Here is a 27599-nt window from a genome sequence, read left to right as displayed (position 1 = left end):
TTAAAACAGGGGAGATGTTGAGAGCTATTAAGACAACACAATTGTCCTGATCTCTGAATTGGGCCTCTCCCCCCCACCCAGAAGAAAAGGGGGTCAAAAGCTGGCCACCGACACACCGCTCTGAGAACAACCACAGATTGTTCCAGCCCTAAGTCAGCACCAGATGTCCTGACCTCAAGATGTACCCTGATACCGCCAAGTTCCTGCTTCCCTGTGTAGTAGCCAAAAGAAAAATTTCCACTGCCCCATCCCTCCTGCTGAGAAATACTTCCTCTTTTTCTGATGCCCCGTCCCTCCTGCTGAGGTACATTTCCGCTGCCCCATTTCTCCTGCTGAGAAGTACTTCCCCTTTTGCTTGTGCATTTAAACCTTGAGCCTGGCTAATACAGTGAGACCTTGATGTTACTCAGACTGCTTCCGTGTGTCATTCATTGCACAAGGTTTTCGTCTCTCTCTACCCCCCATTTGGTTCTTAGGAGAAGGTCCCCTCGAGACCCTCGAATAACTGAACCTGCTGGACGGGTCAGTCTCTGATCAGCTGAGGCCTGAAAGACAAGACCTGCCAACAGGGAAAGTCTCAGTGGACAGACCATTTCTCTTCTGGGAGCTTCAACAGAAGAGTTAACACTTCTGACCAACACTGCTGTTCCTGACAATGGCTAAAGATTTCAGGAAAATATGATTATGAGGAAAACTGTCTAGTACTAGGCCAAGTGGTTAAACTGTAGACTCTTACTTTGTGCAGACATTGCTACCAGTACAAACCATGACATTTCTATGATGGGGTACTTTAAGATCGATCATCCTACTATAAAACATTGTAAACAGATGAGGAACGGAAGAAAATGAGTGTCTTTATTTAGCTAAATCTGAATGTAGAATTCACTTTGTACTTGTTTATGAATAACATTTTGGTTTAGAATTGCTTGAAAGACTTGTTTAATATGAACTAACCAGAACACCCAGAGCTCCCTGGGACTAAATCACCAATCAAATAACACACAGGGAGGGACTCTAGCTACACATGTAGCAGAGGATGGCCTAGTCAGTAATCAATGGGAGGAGAGGCCCTTGGTCCTGTGAAGGTTCTGTGCTCCAGTATAGGGGAATGCCTGGACCAGGAAGCAGGAGTGGGTGGGCTGGGGAACAGGGGGAGAGGGGACAGGATAGGAGATTTTCAGAGGGGAAACTAGGAAAGGGGATAACACTTGAAATGTAAATAAAGAAAATATCTAATAAAAAATCCCAAACATTAACAAGTGGAAAAAAAAAAGGTTTCAAAATGTATTTCTGAGAAAGCAACATACATGATTTTCCAAAAATCACAAATCTTAAGCAGGTCTTGGGAGCTACTTTAATTATAGCTTGGAACTGGAAACTTGTGCCCTTCCTTTGCTTCAAAAAAAAAAAAATGGTAAGAAAGAGTAATGGGATAGACATTCGCCATTCTCAGATCTTCTGCAAATTCAGGGTCAATGTAGAAAAACACTGGCATATCCACTTCTTCTTGTGGATTAAGCCTTTGTTCTTTAAAACAGAAACACTGTATTTTATTGAAATATTGGCCAGCTTCAAACGGTACAACATTATATGTAGAAATTACAATTACTGGTTTGTGAGTAGGATTTTTAGCTTTATAAAATGCCAGTGCAGTCTCTACTGGTACCACATAGATCTCTGTTCATTGAGGTCTGAAGATCCACTGGAAACGGACATTAAAGGTGACTTTACTGATCGATCCTTAACAGGCACCCTGTTTTCAATCTGATCTGATGAGTGCCCGGCCACTGCTGATCCTCCAAGTCCAGTATTCTGGCAGTAGAGCCTATAAAGGGGCACCGCGACATAGGAGGCCCCTAGCATGCCCTCGGTGGCCATGGCCACGTATGTGACCACTGTCTTGTTCCTCCACAGCCACTTGTCCTCCTGCGAGCACTGGAAAGGGTTGCTGCTTCTCAGCTACCTTGAAGGCTGCGCAGGCGGCAGGCTGTGGGACTCTGGGCTGCACTCGCTCAGGCGCTTCCATGTCCCCAGGCATCTCAGTCCCGGCTCCACTCCCCCGAGCTCTTTCCACCCGGGGGGCCTAAGAATCAGCTCCGAGTTCATCCCAATCCTCCCTGACCATCAGGGCTGATTCCAGCGTTGGCCACACAAAGTTACAAACCTCCAGTCTGGACACCAGAGCCCTCCCATAACCACCCTACCCCCGAAAGCAACCTTCAAAATTTTTAGGTTTAAGTATTTACATAATATTAATTCTTAACACTGTTCACAACAGAGGTGACCTATTGCTTTAAACAATTGTTTTTTTGTTTTTTTTTTTTTATGTTTTGTTTGTTTAAAAGTTTCAAGCCTACAATGTAAATTGGCTCCTGTAGGTGCAGGATGCCACAGTTGGCAGCTCCAGGCACTAAGAGCATCAGGAAAGATTACCTCAATCTCGTGATGTTCTGAAAATGTTTTTATCCTTTAAATGTGTTTGTGACTAGTTGAACTCCTCATTTTCTATTCGCCCAAAGTAGCAGGAAATCTGTCTGAGATTCCCATTCACAGCAAGTTGAGTGGACCAAGACTGTGACTTCTCAGAGCTGGTGATGTGACATGAACAGCAGAGTCAGGTTCTTTTGTATCCCAGACAACTGGCTATATAACCAAAGATGACCTTGAACTCTTGATTCTCCTTCCTCTGAGAGCCCCACCCCCACCCCAAATGTTGAGATTACAGTCATATATAACCACTGGACAATTTCATGCTCTCTCCACTTGGGGATGAAGTGAGTAAGAGCAGAAGTGCTGTTTCCCATCTCTTATTTTCCAACAGAAAATGTGATTTAAAAATAAATGACACTTCAGGTAGCCACTATTTCCTGCATTTTACAGATAGATTTCATTCCTCTCAGGACTATTTGGCTCATCTTTCTTAACTGAATGAAGGACAGTTAACATTGAATTGAGTACATGCTTTTCCAAACAATTTCAAGTACAAGGCCTGGTACATTTCTTGCCGTTTAGTGTCATCATCTGTCACTATAGTGAGGGCACAGAGCAGCTTTGGGGAGGAGAAAACTGACAGGCTCTGCTGGCTTATGAGAGCCACTTTCTTTGTTATATTAGTCATGTAGAACTCCTTGGGATATGGAAGGACTGTTAAAACTTTTAATGTCTCTCATAGTTCATTGACTCTGAATGTATTTGTCAAGTTTTGGTACAGACCTACTACAATAGACAGCCTTGTCCAGTTCCAAGCCTAGGCTGCTACTTAGATATTTTGCCACATGTGTTGAGGGATACCAGTAGTCTGTTGTTGCTGGTTAGAACTTATTTTCTCCTGATGTTGTACTTCAGTTTATCACATGATGATGTGTGGGAAGCTGCAAACGCCATTACAAGAGATGTGGGAAGCCACAAACGCCATTACAAAATGGTGCTGGTTTCAATAAGCCGACGCCCATGAATATGGGTAAACAGCCAATGTGTGCATGTGCCATAGAGTTTTTTGCTGAGTCGCTGCCTGACCCAAGGCACGTGAATGAGGTGCTGAGGGCACAACCAATCAGGTGTGGACACGTCAATCCTAGGCCTATATAAACAGCACCAGTTCTGGGGCTCGGGGTCTTTTACCTACACAGTGAATGCTCTCCCAATAAACGTGTTGCAGAAGGATCCTGCTGTGGCGTCTTTCTTGCTGGCGAGCCAGGCATACCACAGAGTGGTGCTGAAACCCGGGACGTAACATCTTCAGGCACGAGCGAAGACCTCCTGTTACAGGGAGGATTCAGAACTGCATCATGGGGATTGAGCGGTTAGTGAAGTGTTCCCGCAAAGCAGTCTGTTGAGAAAGATTCAATTGCGTGGATTCAGAACTCTTCAGCTGGGGAACAGGGGTACCGGTAAGTAAAAAGAAATTAATAGAATTCTCTGAGAGGTATGCTTTCCTATGTAGTAGATCTGGTAATTGTCGCTGGGGTTGTGTTGCTTGCTTTCTTTCTTGCCTTGATATTGTGCCATTTCCTTAATTGCCTGGACATGAGTGTATCTGCTGGGAATAGCTCAGCAGACACATAAGATCATAAAGCGAGTGTAGATAAACTCGTGGATCGACCTTGGGGCTAAGAACCTCACGTAGATAAGTGAGTACCTCAAGGACGCTTTAGTCTAGGACGAGTATGGGTACTGGCCAGTCTACGCCGTTAGTGGGGCCGGTGCAAGCCTTGCTCAAAGAACGAGGTTTAAAGATTTCTGAAAGCACAGTGAGAGGGTTCTTAAAGGAAATAGACAGACTCGCTCCTTGGTTTGCCCCCACTGGGTCGCTGACGCTACCTAGTTGGGAAAAGTTAGGGAGAGATATAGCGAGAGAGGAGGCAGAAGGAAAAGTGAGAGCAGGAACAAGGCCGTTATGGAAGCTGATTAAGGCTTGTATCCAGGACAAGAAATGTGAGCTAGTTGTTAAGGAAGGGCAGCGACTTTTATAGGAGCAACAGGAAAGTATGTCAGAAACAGAGAGAAATGAAAAAGAAGGCGTGCGCAGAAAAATAAGTTATATAAGAGATATAAAAAGAGAAAAAGAAAAGAAACTAAAATATAAAGATACAAAAGATAATATAAAATATAAAGATACAAAATATAAAATATAATGATATAAAAGATAATATAAGATATAATGATATAAAAGATAATATAAAAAATGAAGATCAGCAAATTAAGTCAATTTACCCTCCTCTCGAGGACTTTGAGTTATTAGAATTATCTAGCTCGGAAGATTTGAAACTATCAGGAGGGGAGGAGGAAGATTTGGAGGAGGCTGATGCAGAGTATGAGGCAGAGAGATACGAGCCCGTAGGGAGGAGTACAATGGCTCCCCCACTGCCTCCGCCTTATACAGAAAACAATTGGCAATGGCCACTCTTTTTGCACTCCTAGAAGGTTGTGAAAAATATGTCAGGCTTTTCCTGTTTTTCAGAATCATGCTCAAAAGCAATATTATGAGCCAATATCGCATAAACAAGTGAAAGATTTAGCAGAGTCAGTAAGGACCTATGGAGTCAATGCTTCTTTTACTCAGTCCCAAATTGATAGATTGGCTCACCATGCCATGACTCCTTTTGATTGGATGAGTGTGGTAAAGGCATGTCTTACGATGGGACAGTATCTAGACTGGAAGTCTATATGGCATGATATGTGTTTGAGTCAGGCCCATGCTAATGCTACTGCAGGGCAACAAGCATGGAGCTTTGAGATGCTTATAGGTCAGGGTATGTGGACAAACAATCAATTAGGATACCCAGTGCAAGTCTATGATCAGATCAATCAGGCAGCAGTGAAAGCTTGGGGGGAGCTATTTGTGTTTATCCACAGGGTGAAGATAATCCACTTTGGGTTCCGATGCGACTGACAAGGACCGTGAAAGAGCAAGATGAATCCCAAGATGATCCTGTTATTCTTACTCCTGATGATTGAGACCGGGATAAGTATACCTTTGTGGGACGTAGTTAGATCATGGCCAGTACCTTTACCAGTACATTCCAATTCTTCTACCATGCTTTTGTTTTTTGCAACTCAATGTTTTTTGGATGTGCCTTGTGCACGACAAATTCCTCAAGAGGCACGGGTGTATAATTGTACGAGTTTTCATTTAAATTATACACTATGCTTTGTGAATAATGTGGATAAACCTTTTACACCCTGTATATTTTTAAAGAAAAAGATTATCTCTAATGGGGCAGATCACATTTACCAAAATAAAGTGAGCTCTGGAGTGTTATTTAATGCTTTAACACAAGTTGGTCAAGGAGCGCAATCAGGCTCAAGTGATGTTGTAAATAATTCACCTATAAACATCACCACTATTATGATAAAGGGAAATGTGACTATTCCCAAAAGATCACGATGGTCTGTTGGCAATGCTACTGCTATACACAGTGTGCCTTGGTGCCATCCGGACCTTGCATTTACTATAGTTTTTCACCTTGTCAATCAAAAGTTTTTCCTCAGAAAGAAATAGCAAAGGGTTTTGTTTTGTCACCACCATTGGATTTTGCTGTAATGAATGATAAAAGAGATGCTACAGGAAAAGAAAATATTTGGCCATATTACCAATGGATTCCAAGTAATGAGGCAGGTGCTAGTACCAGTTTGTCAGCCTTTGCATTGCTGACTGGAACCTTTCATGAGATATTGAATGTTTCTGCCACACTTTCCAATATCTCTGCTCATTTAGATAATATGACATCTAATAGAGTTATCAGAAATATGACTACTATTCCAGTAGAAGTCTGTGTCAATCCTCCATTTTTCTTTATATTGGCTGAATTTCAAAATAATACAGAATGGTTAGATTGTACAAATGTCACTGTATTTTGACGCAATGCTGGAATGGAACTAATCTCTTAGCCTTAGTGGTACATTTACCAACCTTTGTTCCTGTGCCTGTTGAGGCAGATCCAGAGAAGTTCCCAATCATGAGTCTTGTTCGGCAAAAGAGAGATTTTGGAATCACAGCTGCCATTGTTACTGCCATTGTGGTGTCCGCGGCGTCAGCGGTTACCACAGGAATTGCTATGGCCAATCAAGTTAATACTGCAGACATCACAAGTCAGATAACAGAAAAAACGTCTGAGGCATTGCTTACCCTGCAAAGAGTGGATTCTCATATTGCCTCAGGACTAATGTTAGTGAATCAAAGAGTAGATATTTTACAACATAACATGGAACAGATGATGGATGTCATACAAATGAGTTGTGTGGCATCAACTCCACATGTGTGCATTATTCCTGTTAGGTATATTAACAATTCTTTCATTAAAAGTACAGATTTATCGAATTATCTGAAGGGGAACTGGTCACAGGAGCTGGAAAGGTTGCAGATGAAGCTGCAGATACAGATCCTGAACCTTAATGGAACCAGAGTGGAACCAGTGACCCTTGGAGACTTTACCTTTTGGCTTACCTCTGCATTTTCTTACTTTAAGGAATGGGTGGGAGTGATTTTGTTTTGTGCTGCCATATGCTGTGGACTGGTGTTCATGCTTTGATTGGTTTGCAAATTCAGAACTCAACAAAAACATGACAAGGTGATTATAACTCAGGCACTTTTAGCCATTGTAAACGGCACCTCCCCTAAAGTTTGATTATCTATGCTCAAGAATTAGTTGGCATTTGAGTTCTCTGCTCTTGCACCTGACGGATTTATGGATCCATTGCACTGGGATGAGAGAGACTCAACAATCATTGATCAGCCCTTGCACATCGCTGAGGTTTCCTCATTGCATGTGGTAGGGTGATCATGATTTCTCCGCTAATTCATTCCTTAAAACTTGGCTGGCCTCTTTTGTAGAGTTCGCCCTAGTTCATTTAGCAGTTACTGTCACACAGCATCGCAGTATCCAGAGACAGGCAACTTTCCTCATGCACAGACCAACCTAAGACACGAGGACAGTGGCTATAGGGTTACCCTATGATGGGTAAGGCTGTGACACAGAAGAACGACCTAAAACAGGAGCCGTGGCGGATGGACATAATTGCATAGGCCTAGTCCAGCATCATTTTATTAAAATAAAAAGGGGGAGATGTGGGAAGCTGCAAACACCATTACAAGAGATGTGGGAAGCCACAAACGCCATTACAAAATGGCGCTGGTTTCAATAAGCCAATGCCCATGAATATGGGTAAACAACCAATGTGCGCATGTACCATAGAGCTTTTTGCTGAGTCACTGCCTGACCCAAGGCACGTGAATGAGGCGCTGAGGACACAACCAATCAGGTGTGGACACGTCACTCCTAGGCCTATATAAGCAGTGCCAGTTCTGGGGTTCAGAGTCTTTCGCCTACGCAGTCAATGCTCTCCCAATAAACGTGTTGCAGAAGGATCCTGCTATGGCGTCTTTCTTGCTGGCGAGTCAGTCGTCCCACAATGATGATGACTGCTGCCATCTCCAAGACAAAAAAAGAAAGAATCAAATCCATCATTTTATATACATACATACAATCTTTAAGAGAGAATAAACTGTACAAAATTACGCTGGTTAGGCAGGATTTGGACCAGCCCTTATTCTCAGAAGTAGTTCATCTTTGTGGTTGTCTCCTGCACTGCTTTAGCCTGAGTCAGATTGAGAAGTTTTGTTTTCCAAATAAACTTTTAAAGGAGCAGTGTGCAAAGGGTAAATGCCAGAAGATCACTGCCCTATAATCATACTGTCTAGAAGTATGAAGTGACTCTCTAAAGCATATCACAGTAGGAAAAGGACCCAGAATACAAACCCCAAGAGAATGCCTCAACCTCCCTAATGATGACTCTCAGGGTGTTTCCCAAAATACACAACACGGGCTTCAACATACTGGCAGGTGGGAAAGAAAAAAGTGAATTCATGAGGCAGGGGTCCAGTGTCCAGTGCCTGGTGGTGCCCTTCCGTCAATTCCTTTAAGTTTCAGCTTTGCAACCATACTCCCGCTGGAACCCAAAGACTTTGGTTTCCCGGAAGCTGCCCGGCTGGTCATGGGAATAACGCCGCTGCATCACCAGTCGGCATCGTTTATGGTCGGAACTACGACGGTATCTGATCGTCTTCGAACCTCCGACTTTCGTTCTTGATTAATGAAAACATTCTTGGCAAATGCTTTCGCTCTGGTCCGTCTTACGCCGGTCCAAGAATTTCACCTCTAGCGGCGCAATACGAATGCCCCCGGCCGTCCCTCTTAATCATGGCCTCAGTTCCGAAAACCAACAAAATAGAACCACGGTCCTATTCCATTATTCCTAGCTGCAGTATCCAGGCGGCTCGGGCCTGCTTTGAACACTCTAATTTTTTCAAAGTAAACGCTTCGGGCCCCGCGGGACACTCAGCTAAGAGCATCGAGGGGGCGCCGAGAGGCAAGGGGCGGGGACGGGCGGTGACTCGCCTCGCGGCGGACCGCCTGCCTGCTCCCAAGATCCAACTACGAGCTTTTTAACTGCAGCAACTTTAATATACGCTATTGGAGCTGGAATTACCGCGGCTGCTGGCACCAGACTTGCCCTCCAATGGATCCTCGTTAAAGGATTTAAAGTGGACTCATTCCAATTACAGGGCCTCCAAAGAGTCCTGTATTGTTATTTTTCGTCACTACCTCCCCGGGTCGGGAGTGGGTAATTTGCGCGCCTGCTGCCTTCCTTGGATGTGGTAGCCGTTTCTCAGGCTCCCTCTCCGGAATCGAACCCTGATTCCCCGTCACCCATGGTCACCATGGTAGGCACGGCGACTACCATCGAAAGTTGATAGGGCAGACGTTCGAATGGGTCGTCGCCGCCACGGGGGGCTCAAAACTGCCTATAACTTCTGGGGATCTGGTGGCCTCTTCTGACCTCTGTGGGCACTCACATGCCCATACTACATAGAGATAAACACATATACATATAAAATAGTATTTTTTTAAAAAAAATAAAATATACAAATGGCAAAACCCAACTCTACATGAATAGATGTTTGGCATCACTAGGTATTAGGGAAATGCAAATTAATAGCAGTGAGATCATTCCACCGGTCATAAGAGGCTGACTGGATTTGGCAGCTATTGTGCAATAGACCTCTCTGAAACTGTATTACACAGTGGGCACACCCATGAATGAGAAGAAGGTAACAATGACACAATTCACTTTGAGAACATTTGTAGCTTCTTAAAAAGTCAAACATGAGCTGGCCATGTGACAGTCATTTATTTCATTTCTATCTACTTATGGAAGAGATGAAAACATGCATCTTTACAAAGATTTGTGCATGAGTACCCAGAACAGCTTTGTTTTAATAGTCAAAATAAGATATAACCCAAATGCCTATCAATGTGAACACAATTCGCTAGTGAGTAGCAATAAGGACTGAATGATGGCTATTTGCAAAAACATAAATAAACCCCAAATTAGTTAATTATGCTTGTTGAAACTAGCCAGGCCAAAAAAAGATACATATTGCATGGTTCCATTCACATTAACAGATGGAAAAAAAAAAAAAAAGAAAAAAAGAAAAGCTTCTGTAAGGCAAAAGACACAGTCAATAAGACAAAAAGGCCACCAACAGATTGGGAAAGGATTTTTACCAATCCTAAATCTGATAGAGGACTAATATCCAATATATACAAAGAGCTCAAGAAGCTGGACTCCAGAAATACAAATAACCCCATTAAAAATGGGGTTCAGAGGTAGACAAAGAATTCTCACCTGAGGAATACCGAATGGCTGAGAAGAACCTGAAAAAATGTTCAACATCTTTAATCATCAGGGAAATGCAAATCAAAACAACCCTGAGATTCCACCTCACACCAGTCAGAATGGCTAAGATCAAAAATTCAGGTGACAGCAGATGCTGGTGAGGATATGGAGAAAGAGGAACACTCCTCCACTGCTGGTGGGATTGCAAGCTTTTACAACCACTCCGGAAATCAGTCTGGAGGTTCCTCAGAAAATTGGACATAATACTACCGGAAGATCCAGCAATACCTCTTCTGGGCATATACTCACAAGAAGTTCCAACTGGTAATAAGAACACATGCTCCACTATGTTCATAGCAGCCTTATTTATAATAGCCAGAAGCTGGAAAGAACCCAGATGTCCCTCAACAGAAGAATGGATACAGAAAATGTGGTACATCTACACAATGGATTACTACTCAGCTATTAAAAATAATGGATTTATGAAATTCTTGGACAAATGGATGTATCTGGAGGATATCATTCTTAGTGAGGTAACCCAATCACAAAAGAAGTCATTAGATATGCACTCATTGATAAGTGGATATTAGCCCAGAAACATAGAACACCCAAGATACAATTTGCAAAACACAAGAAAATCAAGAAGAGGGAAGACCAATGGGTGGATACTTCATTCCTCCTTAGAATAGGGAACAAAATACCCATGAATGAAGTTACAGAGACAAAGTTTGGAGCTCAGACGAAACGATGGACTATCCAGAGACTACCCCACCTGGGGATCTATCCCATAATCAGCCACCAAACCCAGATACTATTCCATATGCCAGAAAGATTTTGCTGAAGGGACCCTGTTATAGCTGTCTCGTATGAGGCTATGCCAGTGCCTGTCAAATACAGAAGTGGATGCTCACAATCATGTATAAGATGGAAGACAGGGCACCCAATGGAGAAGCTAGAGAAAGCACCCAAGGAGCTGAAGGAGTCTGCAAGCCTATAGGTGGAGTAAAAATATGAACTAACCAGTACCCCCAGAGCTTGTATCTCTAGCTGCATATGTAGCAGAAGATGGCCTAGTCAGCCATCACTGGGAAAAGAGGCCCCTTAATATTGCAAACTTTATATACCCCAGTACCTGGGAACGCCAGGGCCAAGAAGTGGGAGTGGGTGGGTAGGGGAGCAGGGCGGAGGGAAGGTATAGGAAATTTTCGAGATAGCATTTGAAATGTATATAAAGAGAATATCTAATAATAAAAAAAGAGCGTCTAAAGCAGAAAAATGGATCAGAAATTACAAAGAAGAGAGAGTGGTATATTTGGTGCTGCTTAGAAATTTAAAATTGATGTGTATCTAAAGACAAGCCCTAAGCCAGGAGTGGTGGCAAACACCTTTATTCCCAGGAGTTGTAGGCAAGTCAGACTTTGAGGCCAGCCTGTTGTACAGAGTGAGTTTCAGGGCAGCAAGAGCTACACAGGAAGACCCTGTCTTGAAAATTAAAAAACAATAACCCCCAAAACCCCAAAAGGCATGCAATTAAAATGCAGACAATATCAAAATTCATAGCAATTGTGACTGAAAAATCTCTATTGTCATACAGTGAGGATGGAGATCTCATAAAACTCAGTAAAATGCTAAGACCTTCCCTTCCCCGAGACAATGAACAAAAATACACAATTGATGAGTAATATGTAAATAGTCTATAAGCATGGGAAAATATAAATAAAACCAGAACAAAGCAAAGCTTGTCAACCTATACACAGATACGTGTTATCAAACACTTAAAACCATCTGTAGATTTATTTTCTGTGTAGAAGTGTTTTGGCTGCATGTGTGTCTGTGTACCACTTGGATGACTGCTACCCTCAGAGGTCAGAAGAGGGGGCTGGATCCCTTGGAACTGGAATTATGGGTAGCTGCCATCTGGTCCCCAGATTCTGGGAACCAAACCTGGGTCCTGTGCAAGAGCTACAAGAGATCTTAACTGTAGAGCCAACTCTCTAACACCTCCCTCCCATTTTTAAACCATTTTTAAAGAATGCACTTGAAAATGCTGAGCTAAGGGACCGGGGATATAGCCTAGAGGTAACATGCTTACCCAGCATGCATAGAGCCCTGGGATTGGTCCTCAGCACACATGAACCAGGCATGGTTGTGCATTTCTACAAATCCAGCCCTGGGGAGGCAGGGCCAGGGAGATCACAAGTTAAAGCAATCCTCAGGAACACAGAAGTCTGAAGCTAACCTGGAGTACATGTGTGTGCGTCTCCCTGAGTTTTCAATCTGCAACAATACTGCTCTTGATCCAAATACTCCCCACAGATCCAAAGTCAGTAGTGCCAGGAGCTGGAAGATACAAAGGATATTTTTACAGAAAGCATAAATGGCACTGTGTTCTGATGCCACAAAATAACTTAAATTGAGGTTATTTCTCATACCCTGTGTTGCCAATGCCATTAACACTCTATTAGAGTACTAGAGGTGTCTAGTAGTTAAGATCCTGGCTATACCCCATGGCAAATGGCAGAGAAAGAACATCTGGATTGCTGGACTGAAGGACCTGACAGCTAAAAATCTGTCAGAGTATTCCAATAACCAAGAAACATCTGGAAATCTGCTGATGTCTCTATTCCCAGGGTAAGTCCCTGAGAGCCTCTCCATTGAAACCAAAGACTGCAATGGTATTAATAGCATCGTCTGTGCAAAGAGACCCAGGGATGGGTACCTTTGGTGGGACACAAAGCTATTCCTTTAAAATGTTTGTGGATGTTCCACTCCACAGGGAGCATGTAGCAGACAGTCAAGCTCAGTAAGAAGATGAAGTTTCCAAACAGCAGTTGTATTGCAGATGGCTCGGTTCCTTCACAGGACGACTCATCATGTTCATGTGGTGCGCCATCGATGTAGCTGGCCTTCCAGTAAAGGCAATGCAGTCTTTGGAAGAGCCAAGTGGGCCTGCAAGAGAAGACATGATGTTACTGTTATGATTGGCATGCTTGAAGAAGCTTGGAATCTCTTTGAGAAGCCAGACATGGCAGCACTGAGTGGAGTCCCAGGACTGGGAAGCAGAGTTATGGTCATACAACCTAGTCAGTCAGTGAGCTACAGGTTCAATGTACAAGGCAAACAAACAAACTCAGGCCACACACATGAGATAAAAACAAATAAATCTTTAGAAGCAAAAAGCAAGATGAAACCTCAAAGAGGGAACAATTACATGTCTTGAAAAAGAGCTTATTTTAAAGCAGGACATGGTGGCCTCTGCCTCTAATCACAGCACCCAGGACAAAACAACAAAACAAAAAAACAAAACCCAGGCTGCAGAGATGGCCTAGCAGTTAAGGGTTGCTGCTCTTCCGGAGGATCCTGGTTCAGTTCCCAGCACCTACGTGCTCACTCACAACTGTCTTAACCCCAGCCAATGAGGATCTGATGCGCTCTTCTGGATTCTGTGCATAAACACATAGAGCGAGAAAACACCAGAAACATTAAAAACACAAATAAATTAAAAAAATATGAAACAGGCTCAGAGGAGATGGCTCAGCAGTATTCACCCTTAACTGTACATTTTTGTGCAGTTTTACTCCATGTAATGAAAATGTTCTACTGTAGATATCTATTCCTTTGCAATGAGGAACAACTATTACAAAAACGACTCTGCAAATGACTTTTTATTATCTGTCTTGTGCTTGGTCAAACAACTTTGCCAAAATATGATCTCTGCTCCCTGATTAGGACACAAACATGCTTTCAAATACAGAAAAGTGAGTACAATCTTCTGCTTGCTTACACAGATCAATACTCTCTGCAGTGCTCCCCCGAGGATATGCCATTCACACTGTATGGGCTCCTTGGGAATAAAGCAAGGTCTGCAGCAGATCTCGCTGATGCAAACATGCCTTAAATGCTATGTTTACTGCAGCTAGCACACTAGGATATCAGAGGAGCCTGTCAAAACCATTATGCAGCAGCTTTCCTTGAGATTTGTCCTGATTTAAAATCTGCCTGCTTTGAAAATTCTTACATCCAAGTCAGATCTGGGTTCAAGGTTTGTACACTCTAACTCCCAAGCAGTAATAGCCTGAAACCGATACCCTCCGGCACCAGACTTGCTTTGTCTACAAGGAATGTGCATACTCAGATCAGCCTTCTGAGAGTTTATGTCACTATCTGACATTTAGAACGACGTTACTGTATGTTTATTGAAATCAAAATACCAAACTGACATGAGTGAACTGTAAGTCGACCAGAGGCTTGTGAAGTTACTATATTACAGTTAGACCAGAGATTGATGTAGTTAGCATATCACAGTTAGATCAGAGGTTGGTGCAGTTATTATACTATAGTTAGACAAAAGGCTGGTGTAGTTAGCATTTTATAGTTAGATCAGAGGCTGTGGTAGTTAACATATTATTGTTGGACCAGAAGCTGTGGTAGTTAGCATATTATAGTTAGAACGGAGCCTGGGGTAGTTAGTATATTATAGATAGACCAGAGGCTGATGTATTTAGTATATTACAGTTAGATCAGAGGCTCGTGTAGTTAGCATATTACAGTTATAAGAGAGGCTGGTATATTTAGTATATAACAGTTAGACCAGAGGCTGGTGTAGTTAGCATATTACAGTTCGACCACTAAGACTTGGCTGGGACTAGCAAGGCTGACCAAGGTGACTGTCAATCCTTCTCTGCTTTATTAAAATTCTATGTGCATATTCTTTGCCTTTAAAATTTGCAGTTCCATCAAATTTACACTTGACACCATGGCACATCAGCATCCTGACCCCATCAGTGTAGAAAAGGGAACTAAACCCTATTCTGGAAAATCTCAAACCCATCCTTGGATTTCCCATCTTTCCTCACTTAACTCACAATTTTCCCCATTAACGTTTTCCCATAAGTTGAGCTGCAAGTCCTTCAGGAAACCTGAAACAGGCAGGTGGAGGGAGTTGCAAATTTTTAATCCCAATACTTGGGAGACAGAAGCAGGCAGGTCTCTATACATTCAAAGCCAGCCTCATCTACAGAAAAGTTCCAAGACAGCCAATGATCCATGTAGAAGCCCTAGCTTAAAACACAGTCCCCTACCAAAAAGAAACCTGATCCACCCTTGGGGTGGGAACCTTGGTCCTGTAACAATCTTCACCCAAATTCTGTACTTTATCTGGTCTCTGAAGTCTTTCTTTGATGGAGAAAGAGATTTCTACCTGGTTTTTAACTTTATGGTCTTCCCAGCCTACCCCACACATATACCATCTATGGAAAGCCACTGATCATACAGGGTCTAAAATGAAACAGTGAAAATAACAATCTACAAAGGATACCCATAGCCTATTTTTTTTTCTGAAATGTGTATTTTAGAGGATTTGATTTTTTTTTTGTTTTTTTTTTTTTTTGTTTTTGTTTTGAGACAGGGTGTCTTTATGTAGCCCTGGATGTTCTGGAACAGTTATGTAGACCAGGCTGGCCTCTAACTCAGAGATCTGCCAGACTCTTTCTCCTGAGTGCTGGGATTAAAGCAGTGAACCATGACCACTTTGCTGAGTTTTTTCTTTAAAAACTTGTTTATTTTTATTTCATATGCAATGATGTTTTGTCTGTGTGAGGGTGTCAGATCTTCTGGAACTGCAGATATAGACAGCTCTGAGCTGCCATGTGAGTGCTGGGAATTGAACATGGATCCTCTGGAAGAGCAGCCAGGGTTCTTAACCCTTGAACCACTCTGCAGCCCTGAAATGTGTATATTTCATAATGGAATTACTGTAAACAGAGAACTGTCGTTACATCAAAGCTGTGTTGGTTCATAAGTGATTATCCATAGATAAAAGGAGCTGAAACAGACATCCAGCCTTCAGCAAGAAATGGAAAACCGTCAGCTTGGTTACTGCGCCAACAGGCATGCATCCCCTCAGCCTTCTCCTCAGGGAATCCAGCAATGCTTACCCACTTCCAGTTGAACCCGGCTCCAGTTCCCAGCACTCACGTTCAGCGCATACCCTGAAGCCTTCTCCTCAGGGAATCCAGCAAAGCTTACCCACTTCCAGTTGAACCTGGCTCCAGTTCCCAGCACTCACATTCAGCACATGCCCCGAAGCCTTAGGGCTGCCCACTCAGTTTGCCCCTAAGGTACTCGGAGAGAACCATTTTCTCTGGCTTGGTGTGTTTCTCCAGCAGGCTCTGTTACTATCCAATCATCTTGTGTGATTTCACTCTCTGCTGCAGCAGCCAGCAGCTCTAACTCTAGGGGATCTCCCAGCAATCTCCCAAGTACCGCTTAGTTTGTGTTAGTATTTTGGTTGCAAAGTTATATATCTTCCCATTAAGTGGGCTCCTGCCACTCTAAACATTCTAACTACATTTTATTCAACTTGATAATTCTTAGGCCATAGGAAAACACCCTGTTATATAACATTAGAGACTCTTGTTTGTTTCTATGTAACTCTGGCTGACTTGAGACTTGTTGGGATTGGCTTTGAACTTGCTGTGATCTTCCTGCTTCTGCTTCTGGGGTGCTAGCGCTCCAGGACTACACTTTAATACTGATTTTTACAATAAAACGTGCCATAAAACAATTTAGTGGTTGAGAGTCAACTTTTTTTTTCAGGAAAACAGGAAAAAACCCCACAATAACTACACTTCCCATAAAGAGAAACAGGTGGTATATTATGAAATGTGCGTGTTTGGTTTTTCTGACACAGGGCCTCACTCTTCAGCCCTGGCTGGCCTGAAATTTGCTATGTAGCTCAGAATTCACAGAGATCTGTGTGCCTTATTTTCCTCTTGAATGATGGGACTAAAGGCACATGCCATCAGGCACAACATACAATATTCTGATTTTTATATGGGTGATAATCGAAATGGCTTATTTCAAATTGACATGTATTCCTATAATATTTCAAAATACAAGACATTGCAAAGAGGCTTAAAATAAAATCTTAGTGTTAGATACTGAAATGTTATAGAAATTTTTTTATAGAAATGACTACTAGTTTTAGATTCAAAATGCTATTGAAGGAAGGAATGCGTTAGTCTTGTAATTTCCTTCCTTTTTTCCTTCCTTCCTTCTTTCCATTCTTCTGTCTTAGGGTTTCTTTTATCATGAACACACACCATGAATACGGCAACTCTTATAAAGGAAAACATTTCATTGGGTCTGGCTTACAATTCAGAGGTTTAATCCATTATCATCATGGCAGGAAGCATGGTGGTATGCAGACAGACATGATGCTGGGGGAAAAGCTAAGAGTTCTATATCTGGATCAGCAGGCCAGAGGAAATGAGTACCACACTAGGCCTGGCTTTGAGCATCTTAAACCTCAGAGCCTGTCCAGAGTGACACATTTCCTCCAATAAGGTCACACTTCCTAATAGTGCTACTTACTCCCTATGAGCCTATGGGTCCCATTTTCTTTCAAATCAATGCTCATTCATCCTTTTCTTTTCTTTTCTTTTCTTTTCTTTTCTTTTCTTTTCTTTTCTTTTCTTTTCTTTTCTTTTCTTTCTTTTCTTTTCTTTTCTTTTCTTTTCTTTCTTCTTTCTTTCTTTCTTTCTTTCTTTCTTTCTTTCTTTCTTTCTTTCTTTCTTTTTCTTTGATACAGGGTCTCTCTATGTACTCCAGGTTGTACTGAAACTTGCTATGTAGCCCAGGCTTGCCTCAAACTCATAGAAATCCCTTTACCTTTGCCTCATGTGTTATAGTATTAAGGTGAGCTCTAACATGCCCAATGATGCAACATTCTTTTTTTTTTTTTTTTTTTCCTTCTAACAGCAGTTTATTCAGTCCTGATTCTTCTTGTTTATATCTCCTGATGCAACATTCTTAATGGACCAGTCAGGCCTGAAACACCCATATTTGACACAATGGAAAAAAAAGGATTATTTTTCTAGAAAATAATTATTAACTGTGAACCCAACACTGCCTAGAGGACCTCAAAAAAAGGGGGTCTCAACTGAGTAATTAGCTGTATAAAGCTGGGCTGTGGGCACGTATCTGAGAGCTTGTCTTCATTATCTTAATTGATACAGGAGAGCTTAGCCCATTGTGGGTGGCACTATTCCCTGGGCAGGTGGTCCTGGGCTGAACAAGGAAACTAACTGAGCATGGCTGGTGTGGGAAGCCGCCCCCACATTCGCCGTCACAAGATGGCGCTGACATCCTGTGTTCTAAGTTGGTAAACAAATAATCTGCGCATGAGCCAAGGGTATTTACGACTACTTGTACTCTGTTTTTCCCGTGAACGTCAGCTCGGCCATGGGCTGCAGCCAATCAGGGAGTGATGCGTCCGAGGCAATTGTTGTTCTCTTTAAAGAGGAAAGGGGTTTCGTTTTCTCTCTCTCTTGCTTCTTACACTCTGGCCCCATAAGATGTAAGCAATAAAGCTTTGCCGTAGAAGATTCTGGTTGTTGTGTTCTTCCTGGCCGGTCGTGAGAACGCGTCGAATAACAATTGGTGCCGAAACCCGGGACGAGAAAAAACTCCGGACTGGCGCAGGGAAGATCCCTCATTCCGGAACCAGAACTGCGGATCACGTTTATAAAGGTTCCCGTAACACAGACTGTTGAGAAGGATTCAACTGCCGAATTCAGAACTCATCAGCTGGGGAACGACGGTGATAAAGGTTCCCGTAAAGCAGACTGTTAAGAAGGATTCAACTGTATGAATTCAGAACTTTTCAGCTGGGGAACGAGAGTACCAGTGAGTATGTTTGGCCTTGAATTTTTTCTGGTGTTAGGAGCCCTTTTGTTCTTTTTCACATGCTATCAGGTGATTAAGATAGGGCTGAAAATTCTAGAGGAAATTCAGGACAAGCTATCAGAAGTAAAGCGGGAAGAAAGAGTAGGAACAAAGAGGAAGTATGGTACACAAAATAAGTATACAGGCCTTTCCAAGGGTCTTGAACCCGAGGAAAAGTTAAGGTTAGGTAGGAATACCTGGAGAGAGATTAGAAGAAAAAGAGGAAAAAGGGAGAAGAAAAAAGATCGATTAGCGGAGGTCTCTAGGAGATACTCGTCACTAGATGAGCTCAGGAAGCCAGCTCTTAGTAGCTCTGAAGCAAGTGAAGAATCCTCCTCTGAGGAAACAGACTGGGAGGAAGAAGCAGCCCATTACCAGCCAGCTAATTGGTCAAGAAAAAAGCCAAAAGCGGCTGGCGAAAGTCAGCGTACTGTTCAACCTCCCGGCAGTCGGTTTCAAGGTCCGCCCTATGCGGAGCCCCCGCCCTGCGTAGTGCGTCAGCAGTGCGCAGAGAGATGTGCAGAGAGGCAGTGCGCAGAGAGATGCGCAGAGAGGCAGTGCGCAGAGAGATGCGCAGAGAGGCAGTGCGCAGAGAGGCAGTGCGCAGAGAGGCAGTGCGCAGACTCATTCATTCCCCGAGAGGAACAAAAGAAAATACAACAGGCATTTCCGGTCTTTGAAGGAGCCGAGGGTGGGCGTGTCCACGCTCCGGTAGAATACGTACAGATTAAGGAAATTGCCGAGTCGGTTCGTAAATACGGAACCAATGCTAATTTTACCTTGGCGCAGTTAGACAGGCTCGCTGGCATGGCACTAACTCCTGCCGACTGGCAAACGGTTGTAAAAGCCGCTCTCCCTAGTATGGGCAAATATATGGAATGGAAAGCGCTTTGGCACGAAGCTGCACAGGCGCAGGCCCGAGCAAACGCAGCTGCTTTGACTCCAGAGCAGAGAGATTGGACTTTTGACTTGTTAACGGGTCAGGGAGCTTATTCTGCTGATCAGACAAACTACCATTGGGGAGCTTATGCCCAGATTTCTTCCACGGCTATTAGGGCCTGGAAGGCGCTCTCTCGAGCAGGTGAAACCACTGGTCAGTTAACAAAAATAATCCAGGGACCTCAGGAATCTTTCTCAGATTTTGTGGCCAGAATGACAGAGGCAGCAGAGCGTATTTTTGGAGAGTCAGAGCAAGCTGCGCCTCTCATAGAACAGCTAATCTACGAGCAAGCCACAAAGGAGTGCCGAGCGGCCATAGCCCCAAGAAAGAACAAAGGCTTACAAGACTGGCTCAGGGTCTGTCGAGAGCTTGGGGGACCTCTCAGCAATGCAGGTTTAGCGGCTGCCATCCTTCAATCTCAGAACCGCTCCATGAGCAGAAATAATCAGAGGACATGTTTTAATTGCGGAAAGCCTGGGCATTTTAAGAAAGATTGCAGAGCTCCAGATAAACAGGGAGGGACTCTCACTCTTTGCTCTAAGTGTGGCAAGGGTTATCATAGAGCTGACCAGTGTCGCTCTGTGAGGGATATAAGGGGCAGAGTCCTTCCCCCACCTGATAGTCAATCAACTGATGTGCCAAAAAACGGGTCATCGGGCCCTCGGTCCCAGGGCCCTCAAAGATATGGGAACCGGTTTGTCAGGACCCAGGAAGCAGTCAGAGAGGCGACCCAGGAAGACCCACAAGGGTGGACCTGCGTGCCGCCTCCGACTTCCTATTAATGCCTCAAATGAGTATTCAGCCGGTGCCGGTGGAGCCTATACCATCCTTGCCCCCGGGAACCATGGGCCTTATTCTCGGCCGAGGTTCACTCACCTTGCAGGGCTTAGTAGTCCACCCTGGAGTTATGGATTGTCAACATTCCCCTGAAATACAGGTCCTGTGCTCAAGCCCTAAAGGCGTTTTTTCTATTAGTAAAGGAGATAGGATAGCTCAGCTGCTGCTCCTCCCTGATAATACCAGGGAGAAATCTGCAGGACCTGAGATAAAGAAAATGGGCTCCTCAGGAAATGATTCTGCCTATTTGGTTGTATCTTTAAATGATAGACCTAAGCTCCGCCTTAAGATTAATGGAAAAGAGTTTGAAGGCATCCTTGATACCGGAGCAGATAAAAGTATAATTTCTACACATTGGTGGCCCAAAGCATGGCCCACCACAGAGTCATCTCATTCATTACAGGGCCTAGGATATCAATCATGTCCCACTATAAGCTCCGTTGCCTTGACGTGGGAATCCTCTGAAGGGCAGCAAGGGAAATTCATACCTTATGTGCTCCCACTCCCGGTTAACCTCTGGGGAAGGGATATTATGCAGCATTTGGGCCTTATTTTGTCCAATGAAAACGCCCCATCAGGAGGGTATTCAGCTAAGGCAAAAAATATCATGGCAAAGATGGGTTATAAAGAAGGAAAAGGGTTAGGACATCAAGAACAGGGAAGGATAGAGCCCATCTCACCTAATGGAAACCAAGACAGACAGGGTCTGGGTTTTTCCTTAGCGGCCATTGGGGCAGCACGACCCATACCATGGAAAACAGGGGACCCAGTGTGGGTTCCTCAATGGCACCTATCCTCTGAAAAACTAGAAGCTGTGATTCAACTGGTAGAGGAACAATTAAAACTAGGCCATATTGAACCCTCTACCTCACCTTGGAATACTCCAATTTTTGTAATTAAGAAAAAGTCAGGAAAGTGGAGACTGCTCCATGACCTCAGAGCCATTAATGAGCAAATGAACTTATTTGGCCCAGTACAGAGGGGTCTCCCTGTACTTTCCGCCTTACCACGTGGCTGGAATTTAATTATTATAGATATTAAAGATTGTTTCTTTTCTATACCTTTGTGTCCAAGGGATAGGCCCAGATTTGCCTTTACCATCCCCTCTATTAATCACATGGAACCTGATAAGAGGTATCAATGGAAGGTCTTACCACAGGGAATGTCCAATAGTCCTACTATGTGTCAACTTTATGTACAAGAAGCTCTTTTGCCAGTGAGGGAACAATTCCCCTCTTTAATTTTGCTCCTTTACATGGATGACATCCTCCTGTGCCATAAAGACCTTACCATGCTACAAAAGGCATATCCTTTTCTACTTAAAACTTTAAGTCAGTGGGGTTTACAGATAGCCACAGAAAAGGTCCAAATTTCTGATACAGGACAATTCTTGGGCTCTGTGGTGTCCCCAGATAAGATTGTGCCCCAAAAGGTAGAGATAAGAAGAGATCACCTCCATACCTTAAATGATTTTCAAAAGCTGTTGGGAGATATTAATTGGCTCAGACCTTTTTTAAAGATTCCTTCCGCTGAGTTAAGGCCTTTGTTTAGTATTTTAGAAGGAGATCCTCATATCTCCTCCCCTAGGACTCTTACTCTAGCTGCTAACCAGGCCTTACAAAAAGTGGAAAAGGCCTTACAGAATGCACAATTACAACGTATTGAGGATTCGCAGCCTTTCAGTTTGTGTGTCTTTAAGACAGCACAATTGCCAACTGCAGTTTTGTGGCAAAATGGGCCATTGTTGTGGATCCATCCAAACGTATCCCCAGCTAAAATAATAGATTGGTATCCTGATGCAATTGCACAGCTTGCCCTTAAAGGCCTAAAAGCAGCAATCACCCACTTTGGGCAAAGTCCATATCTTTTAATTGTACCTTATACCGCTGCACAGGTTCAAACCTTGGCAGCCGCATCTAATGATTGGGCAGTTTTAGTTACCTCCTTTTCAGGAAAAATAGATAACCATTATCCAAAACATCCAATCTTACAGTTTGCCCAAAATCAATCTGTTGTGTTTCCACAAATAACAGTAAGAAACCCACTTAAAAATGGGATTGTGGTATATACTGATGGATCAAAAACTGGCATAGGTGCCTATGTGGCTAATGGTAAAGTGGTATCCAAACAATATAATGAAAATTCACCGCAAGTGGTAGAATGTTTAGTGGTCTTAGAAGTTTTAAATACCTTTTTAGAACCCCTTAATATTGTGTCAGATTCCTGTTATGTGGTAAATGCAGTAAATCTTTTAGAAGTGGCTGGAGTGATTAAGCCTTCCAGTAGAGTTGCCAATATTTTTCAGCAGATACAATTAGTTTTGTTATCTAGAAGATCTCCTGTTTATATTACTCATGTTAGAGCCCATTCAGGCCTACCTGGCCCCATGGCTCTGGGAAATGATTTGGCAGATAAGGCCACTAAAGTGGTGGCTGCTGCCCTATCATCCCCGGTAGAGGCTGCAAGAAATTTTCATAATAATTTTCATGTGACGGCTGAAACATTACGCAGTCGTTTCTCCTTGACAAGAAAAGAAGCCCGTGACATTGTTACTCAATGTCAAAGCTGCTGTGAGTTCTTGCCAGTTCCTCATGTGGGAATTAACCCACGCGGTATTCGACCTCTACAGGTCTGGCAAATGGATGTTACACATGTTTCTTCCTTTGGAAAACTTCAATATCTCCATGTGTCCATTGACACATGTTCTGGCATCATGTTTGCTTCTCCGTTAACTGGAGAAAAAGCCTCACATGTGATTCAACATTGTCTTGAGGCATGGAGTGCTTGGGGGAAACCCAGACTCCTTAAGACTGATAATGGACCAGCTTATACGTCTCAAAAATTCCAGCAGTTCTGCCGTCAGATGGACGTAACCCACCTGACTGGACTTCCGTACAACCCTCAAGGACAGGGTATTGTTGAGCGTGCGCATCGCACCCTCAAAGCCTATCTTATAAAACAGAAGAGGGGAACTTTTGAGGAGACTGTACCCCGAGCACCAAGAGTGTCGGTGTCTTTGGCACTCTTTACACTCAATTTTTTAAATATTGATGCTCATGGCCATACTGCGGCTGAACGTCATTGTTCAGAGCCAGATAGGCCCAATGAGATGGTTAAATGGAAAAATGTTCTTGATAATAAATGGTATGGCCCGGATCCTATCTTGATAAGATCCAGGGGAGCTATCTGTGTTTTCCCACAGAATGAAGACAACCCATTTTGGGTACCAGAAAGACTCACCCGAAAAATCCAGACTGACCAAGGGAATACTAATGTCCCTCGTCTTGGTGATGTCCAGGGCGTCAATAATAAAGAGAGAGCAGCGTTGGGGGATAATGTCGACATTTCCACTCCCAATGACGGTGATGTATAATGCTCAAGTATTCTCCTGCTTTTTACCACTAACTGGGAACTGGGTTTAGCCTTAATTCAGACAGCCTTGGTTCTGTCTGGACAGGTCCAGATGACTGACACCATTAACACTTTGTCAGCCTCAGTGACTACAGTCATAGATGAACAGGCCTCAGCTAATGTCAAGATACAGAGAGGTCTCATGCTGGTTAATCAACTCATAGATCTTGTCCAGAAACACCTAGATGTATTATGACAAATAACTCAGCAGGGATGTGAACAAAAGTTTCCGGGATTGTGTGTTATTTCCATTCAGTATGTTAAATTTACTAGGACAGCTAATTTGTCAAAAAGTCTTTTTCAGTATATGTTACAGAATTGGATGGCTGAATTTGAACAGATCCTTCGAGAATTGAGACTTCAGGTCAACTCCACGCGCTTGGACCTGTCCCTGACCAAAGGATTACCCAATTGGATCTCCTCAGCATTTTCTTTCTTTAAAAAATTGGGTGGGATTAATATTATTTGGAGATACACTTTGCTGTGGATTAGTGTTGCTTCTTTGATTGGTCTGTAAGCTTAAGGCCCAAACTAGGAGAGACAAGGTGGTTATTGCCCAGGCGCTTGCAGGACTAGAACATGGAGCTTCCCCTGATATATGGTTATCTATGCTTAGGCAATAGGTCGCTGGCCACTCAGCTCTTATATCTCACGAGGCTAGACTCATTGCACGAGATAGAGTGAGTGTGCTTCAGCAGCCCGAGAGAGTTGCAAGGCTAAGCACTGCAATGGAAAGGCTCTGCGGCATATATGAGCCTATTCTAGGGAGACATGTCATCTTTCATGAAGGTTCAGTGTCCTAGTTCCCTTCCCCCAGGCAAAACGACACGGGAGCAGGTCAGGGTTGCTCTGGGTAAAAGCCTGTGAGCCTAAGAGCTAATCCTGTACATGGTTCCTTTACCTACACACTGGGGATTTGACCTCTATCTCCACTCTCATTAATATGGGTGGCCTATTTGCTCTTATTAATAGAAAAGGGGGAACTGTGGGAAGCCGCCCCCACATTCGCCGTCACAAGATGGCGCTGACATCCTGTGTTCTAAGTTGGTAAACAAATAATCTGCGCATGAGCCAAGGGTATTTACGACTACTTGTACTCTGTTTTTCCCGTGAACGTCAGCTCGGCCATGGGCTGCAGCCAATCAGGGAGTGATGCGTCCGAGGCAATTGTTGTTCTCTTTAAAGAGGAAAGGGGTTTCGTTTTCTCTCTCTCTTGCTTCTTACACTCTGGCCCCATAAGATGTAAGCAATAAAGCTTTGCCGTAGAAGATTCTGGTTGTTGTGTTCTTCCTGGCCGGTCGTGAGAACGCGTCGAATAACAGGCTGGAACATCTTTCCTCCACGGGTCTTCCCTCCAGGTTCCTTCTTCCTGCCCTGACTTTATTCAAACATGGATGTGACCTAAACATGTAAGCCAAACACACACCTTTTCTTCACTAGGCTGATGTTGGTCAAAGTGTTTTATCACAACAACAGAAAGGAAACTAGGACATGTATGTTTAAGAAGAAGTTAGAATAAGGCAAAAGTGAAATAGGTTATTAGGTTTCTTTGCAAGTTCAAAAAGATAGAACTGACTTATTCTTTCTTTGAAGTATTCTTCCATACCAAGTATAATATATAGCATATATTTAAATATACCCAGATGAACAATATCGAGGTTCAAAAACAAGTTTTCAAGTACATCTGTTTTTCTTCAAAGCTGGTACTGAATCCAGGACCTCACTGATGGGGAGCCAGCACTCTGCCAACTTACAATACCAGTAACAACAAAAAAACCTTCCAGTCAAGAAAACGAAAAGATAAAAACAAAATATCAATTCTAGTGGAGGGTAAAGCAGATGCTTCAAAGCAGAACATGATTATGATCAGCTGCTTCTAGCTGATAATTTTCAAAGTAGAAACTGTGGCCCAACAAATCTTTGAGTCTCACTTTCACCTAACTAGGGCACAGAGCGCCCCCTACTGGGAGTTCCTGACTGAATTCAAAAGCTCACTTTTAACATATACTAGAGGAGTTTAACACCAATGTTTGAAACTTTCAGGGATTTTACAACTCATCGACGTGAAGTTATTTGTTTCTTGGACCCATACAGATCATTTTCAACATATCCCATCAGAACCATCCTAGCCTCACCACAAACGTTAGGGTCTCCATATCTCTCTGTTTTCCCACTACCTCTCTGCAACATCCCATGATACCTCTATTCCCTTCCACCCTAGGTGAGTCTCCAAGTGGGTGCTGAGAATGAAACCCAGGTCCTCTGCAAGAACAGGTGCTCTTAACCTCGGAGCCAACTCTCCATCCGCCTCCCACACTAGGATCCGCACCTTCCAAATCCCACTGAGGGACTTCAACTCTGACCCCCTGAGCCTCCGCGAGTTCCCGGAGCTCGGCTGGGTGGGTGGGAATGTGGTGCGCTGGGTAGGTATAGATCCCTTTGCTCAGCGCCTGCCTGGAGGAGTTGGGAAACAGCACCCACAGCTCCTCCCTTCCCTGCCATGGCCTAGAGCGACTAGCTTGGGCACTGGCCACAGACAGAGTCTGGCAGTTGTAAACCCCACCCCAAGCTGACCACTGAACCCCGGGCTCTTCCTCTCAAACTTTGTTAAGTTTATCCCTCAGGTGTTGCACCACTCCCGAGCAACAAGCACCGGTCTCAGACTGCTGGCCCACGCAGGGGCTCCGCCTTCTGCGCTCTTAAATTCTGCCCTCGTCCTGTTGCTCCACACTCGGACTCCGCCTCTCATGCTCCAAGCCCCTCCCTCAATCTAATTGCTCTACACCTGGACTCCACTTTCTGTGCTCCTAAGCCCCGCCCTCAGCCCAATTACTACAGCCTTCATCGTTTCTAAGTTCCGCCCTCATAACTGTTGCTCCCCTCTGGGCTCCGCCTCTCGCGCACCAAGCCCCGCCCTCAGCCTATTTCTCCACATCCGGGCTCTGCCCTCTGGGCCCTTGAGCTTCGCCCTCAGCCTCTGGCTTCGCACCCTCCTCTCCCAGCGCTCACTGGTCCTTCCAGCAGTCCTCCGGTTGCATGCGACCAGCAGTGAACTTTACTGGGTAGGGTGGGAAGCCGGTGGCAGCCTTGATAACCCGGCACAGAAGCAGAGTCGCATTTCGGAGCGTCCACTTGTAACGCGGCTTCTCGCACACGGAGCCCGTAGTCCAGGGGAGAGGAGGCCAGGGCGGCCCTGGAGAGGTTGCAGGTGCAGGCGGATCGGCGGTGGAGACCCCGTCGGGCTCAGGAAGGCACTGCGAGCCGCACGGAGCTGAACCCCTTTCCCAGACAGTAGAGTCTCCCCTCCCCCTCGGGGACCTTTACCTGTCACCTCCTGAAGTGACCTTAGGCACCTTTTGTCTAGGGCACGCTGGCTGGGCCTCAGAACTTAGTGCTCTGGGCCATTGAGTTGTCCAGGGAGCACAGGGTGCATCACTTTTATGTAGGGATTGTGCCTGGGGCTGGGGCATGGGCGGGAGCTAATGTCCACAGGCAGTGCCAGCAA

The 27599-nt window shown here is 44.0% G+C and overlaps 1 long non-coding RNA gene and 2 pseudogenes across 1 annotated transcript; all 3 read right to left on the bottom strand.

Moving 5' to 3' along the window:
* Gm2651 (predicted gene 2651) lies at positions 1358 to 2193 on the bottom strand (annotated as a pseudogene).
* LOC115490388 lies at positions 11551 to 26946 on the bottom strand. Its single transcript, XR_003956382.1, has 3 exons — positions 26424 to 26946; positions 12899 to 13128; positions 11551 to 12519 (listed from the first exon to the last, which is right to left on the bottom strand). It is a non-coding gene; the product is annotated as an uncharacterized LOC115490388 (long non-coding RNA).
* Gm19064 (predicted gene, 19064) lies at positions 12433 to 13156 on the bottom strand (annotated as a pseudogene).
* Positions 26947 to 27599: the final 653 nt, after the last annotated feature.

The sequence above is a fragment of the Mus musculus genome, chromosome 6, assembly GCF_000001635.26.
Source record: "Mus musculus strain C57BL/6J chromosome 6, GRCm38.p6 C57BL/6J".
Classification (NCBI taxonomy): domain Eukaryota; kingdom Metazoa; phylum Chordata; class Mammalia; order Rodentia; family Muridae; genus Mus; species Mus musculus.
The sequence above is the reverse complement of the archived record's forward strand: the minus strand, read 5'-3'. Positions and strand labels throughout refer to the sequence as shown.